At 38.4% G+C, this 6,256-nt stretch overlaps 1 protein-coding gene across 3 annotated transcripts in view; it reads left to right on the top strand.

Moving 5' to 3' along the window:
* The first annotated feature begins 772 nt into the window (after positions 1-772).
* Positions 773-6,256, top strand: part of BAAT (bile acid-CoA:amino acid N-acyltransferase) — a 13,793-nt gene continuing 8,309 nt past the window's right edge. Inside the window, exons 1-2 of one of the 3 annotated variants that reach the window (XM_038552955.1) lie at positions 773-945; positions 2,885-2,997. The gene's annotated coding sequence lies outside the window, so the exon portion shown is untranslated. Of the gene's footprint in view, positions 946-2,640; positions 2,998-6,256 lie in introns of those variants that run through there. The other 2 variants (XM_038552956.1, XM_038552954.1) reach the window with 2 other exon arrangements.

Here is a 6,256-nt window from a genome sequence, read left to right as displayed (position 1 = left end):
AAAATTAGATTCTTAATTTCAGTGTTTGGAATTTAGCAGTTCATGCAGACAAATAGCCTTTTTGTTCATTTTATAATCTCGGCTATGGAGTTCAAAGAGTGCTCAGATAAGGGTATGTCTTTTCTGTTGGATTTTGTTTAGAAAGGATATCAATAGGGACTTGTGATTATGAAGATATCAAGCCAGAATTTATATTTCTGAGGGAGAATGACTCTGAAATTATTAACTTTTCTTTCCCATCTCCATTAATTTCTCCCTCTTTCTAAAGACTATTTCCTAGAATATTACAGAAGAAATTCTCTTACTCTGGGATTTTGAATTTTGGTTCTATTTTTATATTGTTTGAAGGATGATTTTCTTTTAATGTCAGATGAATGGCTTGTTAGAATTACATTATGTGAGAATATTTCTTAAAGGTCATACATATTTATGTGATTCAGGAATACTTTCTGGTAGTAAAATGTAATAAACCAGGGATATGAAGGGAAAAAATGATGATGTTTGAAAAGAAATATAAGTTGAACTAAAGCTATAGACTTTTTATTTGCTTTCTTTCTGTGTGGGAACACTGGTTGATCCATATGATATTTAAGTAGAAACATAATGGATAATGTATGGAAGGAAGACTACTCCTTTAGACTTATTTAGGGTAAGGACTGTGTTTCATCTCCCTGTGATACAGTGTGGACCCTGATAAACTCTTATTGAACTATTTATTAGTTTTTAAAAAGATTTTATTTGTTTATTTGACAGAGACAGAGAGCACAAGCAGGGGGAGAAGCAGGAGAGGGAGAAACAGGCTCTTCGCTGAGCAGAGCCCAATGCCGGGCTCCCTGGGTCCATCCCAGGACCCTGGAATCATGACCTGAGCTGAAGGCAGATGCTTAACCGACTGAACCTCCCAGGAGCCTCTGAACTACTAATCAACTTGACTAAGAATTGGAGGTATAAATTACATTCCTGACTCTGTCATGTATTTCTGGTGCCTTATGTATATTCAATTTCTTGACTATTTTCACAAGGGAAAAGGGTACTTTGGGGCTATAAAATCACTTGTTTTTAAGCTTCTCAGGGAAAAATGTCTTATTTACCATCAAGTTCTCATTCTCAGCATTTGTCTCTCTGTGGGCTCATTCTCATCAGCATGTATTCATGCCTGTGGCTATCCCACCTCTTTCTCAATCTCTCTCTCTCTTTCTCTGAACACAGACACATTAAAAACAATACAATGTTAGCATATACTGTCAATACCTTGTCTGTATATACTTTCCGTAGTGGCATTAGTTCACAGGCCTGACTCACAACATCAGACCTTGGCTTCCTCTGCCTGATAGGTTTTTTGGGCCTTCAGAGTCAGCTTTACCTCTTAGCATGGCAGGCTGGAAGTGATGGGAAATTAAGGCTTCTTCCTCCTCCACGACTCAGCCCTTAACCAACCATTTATTCCATACTTCCCATTGCTCCTCTGCATTCATGTTTCCTGGAAATCCCTCAGAATACACTACTTACTTTTGGGCTCTTAAGGAAGGCTTCTCGAGGAATGCAAGGTAGGGACACAAAGCAAACTCCTTGACCTGTCCTTTAACCATCACTATTTCTCTTCTTATCCTGGGATAATTAAGCTGTCGCATTCATTCCTCATCCCTAGTCTTACCAGGCAGTCTCCTTTCTCTAAAAATGCACAAAGAGGGGCACCTGGTGGCTCAGTGTACAAGATCTGCCTTTGGCTCAGGGTGTTATCGTGGAGTCCTGGGATTGAGTTCTGCATCAGAGAGCCTGCTTCTCCCTCTGCCTATGTCTCTGCCTCTCTCTGTGTGTCTCTCATGAATAAGTAAATAAAATCTTTAAAAAAAATAAAAATGCATGAAGATTTACAGGTGATATAGCCAAGAGCAGTTTCAAATCTGAACTTGCTTAAATGATCAATTGACAATAAATAGTCTTTCCTTTAACCTCCTTCACTCCACTGATATAGAACTCATAAGGATTTGACCTTTACACAGTTGTGAAATCTGGTTGTTGCCTTTGCAACTGATGTCTGATCTCTGAGCCCTGCCCTAATGACCAACCTGCAGTACATAAGAGCATAATAAATAACTGTAATACTCCTTTAAGTTTTCCAGTGGTCTATTACACAGCCACAGTAACTGGAAACCTGTTTCTTTTTGGGTTACTTAAAACATTGTGTGTGTGTGTGTGTGTGTGTGTGTGTGTGTGTGTGTGTTTTACTCTAGAGAATATGTACCTGAGAAGTCTAGCTCTTGGTTAAAAACTTATGTGTGATTTTCCAGAACTGACCATAAGCAATTACAAAGGCTTTATTTTTCTTTTTAATTTTATTTATTTATTCATGAGAGACACACACAGAGAGAGGGGCAGAGACATAGGGAGAGGGAGAAGCAGGCTCCATGCAGGGAGCCCGACGTGGGACTCGATCCTGGGTCTCCAGGATCAGGCCCTGGGCTGAAGGTGGTGCTAAACCGCTGAGCCACCAGGGCTGCCTTATAAAGGCTTTAGTTGGTAGGAATCATGGTGAAATGCTGACCTTCTAGCACCAGGACTTTGGGTACAGCCAGTGCACGGCAGTCTCTGGAAAAAGTTGTTGTCAAGGACGCAGGCCACTTAGTGGTTACTGGTCTTCATTGTTACTAGTCATACAGGCCCATCATGTTCTCATATTTGCCTTCCCAGGTACCTTCACTCTCATTATCATTACATGTATCATCAGGCCATTGTTCAAGGTCCAAAGTCTTCTCCAGACATGTGTGCTGAGGTCTCTTTATTCAAGGACCAGGGCTTCTTGAAGATACTTTCTTTCACTCTGACCTAGCACCCAGTTCCTTACTACTGCTAGCCCTTTCCCCTTGTTCTACTGTGACCTCAGAACTGCTAGATCCTTGGTTTGGGGCCGCTGCAACAGTGAACCCACCCACCTGGCGGACCACCCAACTTCAGACCCTTGATCCTCGTCTTGACCAGGCACTTTCTCCCATCACAGTAAGTGATTAAAGGTTTGACTCTTATTTTTGGCTTGTTGCTTTCATCAGCTACTCTGATACCCAATCTGATCAGCTTTCTAGATTTTCCCAGGCTCAGCTGAGCTCCTAATAGTACCTTTAAGTCATTACGGTTTGCCTGCAAATAATCTTGTGTTGCTTGAAAAATAGTAAGTAATATGATAATCTTGCAACAGTATAATTTTATTTACTCCATTCCCACTGTTTTGTCATTATATGCTATTTCTATGTATTCTATAAACTCACAAGACATTGTTATTGTTTTTAAAGTATTTTTTAAAGATTTTATTTATTCATAAGAGGCACACAGAGAGAGTCAGAGACACAGGCAGAGGGAGAAACAGGCTCCTTGCAAGGAGCCCAGCGTGGGACTCGATCCCGGGACCAGGATCACACCCTGAGCCAAAGGCAGACGTTCAACCGCTGAGCCACTCAGGTGTCCCTGTTTTTAAAGTCTTTTAATTGCATTTAAATTCACACATATATGTGTGTGTACATGTTAAAGATTTTTAAGATTGTATTTTTTATTTGAGAGAGCGAGAGAGCACAAGAAGGGGAGGGGAAGAGGGAGAGGGACAAGCAGACACCTCACTGAGAAGGGTGCCTGACCCCAGGACCCTGAGATCAGGATCTCAGGAGCCTTAAGACCCCAGGACATAAGCTGAAGTCAGATACTCACCCAGGAGTCCCATATTCAAGATATTTTTAACTGTACTTCTATAATTACCCCCCCCCCTTTTTTTTTAATAATTACCATTTTTGTGGTCTTCATCCTTTCCCAAAGATCCAGTTCCATCTGGTCAAATTTCCCCTCAAGATCTCAACATTTCTTACAATGCTGGTCTACGACAGACATAATCTCTCTCATTTCCCTACCCTCTGGAAATATCTTTATTTTGCCTTCATTCTTCAAGTGTATTTTTGTTAGATAGAGAATCTGAGTTTTGTTCTTTTCCTTTAAGCATTGAAAAAATTTACCATCTTCTGGTTTCCAATTGTTTGTGATGGGAAGTCAAATATTTATATTGTTCATGTGCTTGCTTCGGCAGCATATATATGTATATTGTTTGTTCTTCTATATGTAATGTTTCCATTTTGCTCTGGCTGTTTTTAATATTTGCGTTTTGTATTTTATTATTATCAGTTTGACTACAATGCCATCATTGTGGTATTCTTAGTGTTTGTCCTCCTGAATTTCTTGCAATTGTGGCAAGATATTTTTCAACAATTTTGGGAAAATTTTTGCCAGATAATTTTAAAATTATTTTTAAAACTATTTCTTCTGTTTCTCTCTATCCTTTCTTTCTGAAGCACCAATTACACATATATTAAAGTATTTGATATTGTCTTCGCATCTCAAGCACTCTGTTTTTCTCGTATATCCTTTTTTCTCTTTTGCTGTTTAGTTTGGCTCCTTTCAGTTGAGCTGTTTTTACATTTGCTGGTTCTGTATTCTGCTGTTTTGAGTCTTCTATGAAGTCTGTCTAGTAATTCTTCATTTCTGCTATTGTATTTTTTATTTCTAGCTTTTCCATTTGGTTCTTCTTTACAGCTTTCATGCTCAGATGAAATTCCTCAATCTTTTCATGTATCTGCCTTTTCTACTTTATCCTTTAGCATTTTTATCATAGTTATTATTTTTTATTTTTTAAAATTTTAAAAGATTTTATTCATTTGACAGTGAGAGAGAGAGAGAGAGAAAGCAAAGGAAGTGGAAAAGGGAGAGGGAGAACCAGGCTTCCCACTGCGTAGGGCTGGATCCCAGGATCCTGGGATCATGACTTTAACTGAAGGCAGATGCTTAACTGGTTGAGCCACCCAGGTGTCTCATAGCTATCTTTTTAAAATTAAACTTTTATTTTGAGATAATGGTAGATTCACCACACCTGTAAGAAATAATACAGATAGACCACATGTATGCTTTACCCAGTTTCCCCTAATAGTAAAATCTTACAAAACTGTAGGATTTCACAAGGATATTGACCTTGGTATAATCAGGATTTAGAATATTCTATGATCACAAGGATTCCTCATGGTATCCTTTTTTTAGCCATCTCTCATCCAACCCAGTCCCTGAACCTTAGCAACCACTAATCTGTTCTCCATTTCTCTCATTTCAAAAATGTTATATAAATGGAATCATACAGTGTGGAATCATTTGGGAGTGGCTTTTTTATTTAGCATAATTACCTTGTGATTCCTCCAAGTTATTGTATATATCAATAATTCAATTATTATTTTTTCTTTTTTTTCTGAATGGTTGTTTCAAAGTTCCTGTCTAATCTGCACCTCTTCCTACTGACTTTTCATTCTCATCCTTATCATGAGACAGTTTTCTTGCTTCTGTTGGGTCTTATAATCTTTTTAAATCATACTTCAGATATTTCATATAAAAGAAATGACTAGAATAAGTAATATTTACCTCAAGAAAAGAGCAGAGCCCTACTTTGTCAGAATGTTAGAATTAAGGGCTGAACAAATCTGACCTGTGGTCTGGGCTTTGTTGCAGCTTTTTCTTATTCAGTGCGCCACTGGTGTCAAATATTTTGGGGTATGTGATTAGGCCTTCTCATCAGAAGAAACTGGGATCTAAGCATTGCTGAACTTCTGGAGGAGATACCTTTGTTTTTGTTTTTTTGTTTTTTTTATGGCCATGTTGCTAGCTTTTCTAACTGTAGGATATGTCTCTCTGATTCATAATTCTTCTAGAAGGAGAGTCTAAGGAAATTTCTTTGCTCTGAAGTCTTACTCTCGGCTTTCTGAGCCTAGGAAAAGCTCTTTATTTTGCTATTCTCCCCCATGCTTTGGAAGTTAGCTGCTGTGCTTCATACAAAGACCTGTAATGCCTCAGATAGATTTCTCTAGGCTCATGTCTCTGCGCCCATTCTTTGAAGTATTGTCCTAGAGCACATGGCCAAGTCCTAAAGAGTTGGCACTTGGAGAAGGACTCTGGCTAGAGTTTCTCAGAATCCTAAACCATCAAACCAGCTTGCACATTTCCATTAAAAGTGCATTAAACTTTCTATTGATTTCTCCTTATTTTTCTTTATGGGGGATTCTTTTTTGCTGCTTTATCATAGATCAAAGTCATTTGGTAGAAAAGAAAGTTTTCTCTCTCCGAGGAGGAACTTAGCACTCATTGGAGTTTAATTCATTCAGATTCCTGGCAATCTAATGAGTTTAAGAAAACAAAACAAAACAAAAAATTGATTTTGTATTTATCCAGATAAGTTCAGTAG

This window comes from Canis lupus, chromosome 11 (genome assembly GCF_011100685.1).
Source record: "Canis lupus familiaris isolate Mischka breed German Shepherd chromosome 11, alternate assembly UU_Cfam_GSD_1.0, whole genome shotgun sequence".
Classification (NCBI taxonomy): Eukaryota; Metazoa; Chordata; class Mammalia; order Carnivora; family Canidae; genus Canis; species Canis lupus.
Note: the sequence above shows the minus strand (reverse complement) of the source record. Positions and strands in the feature narration are given on the sequence as shown.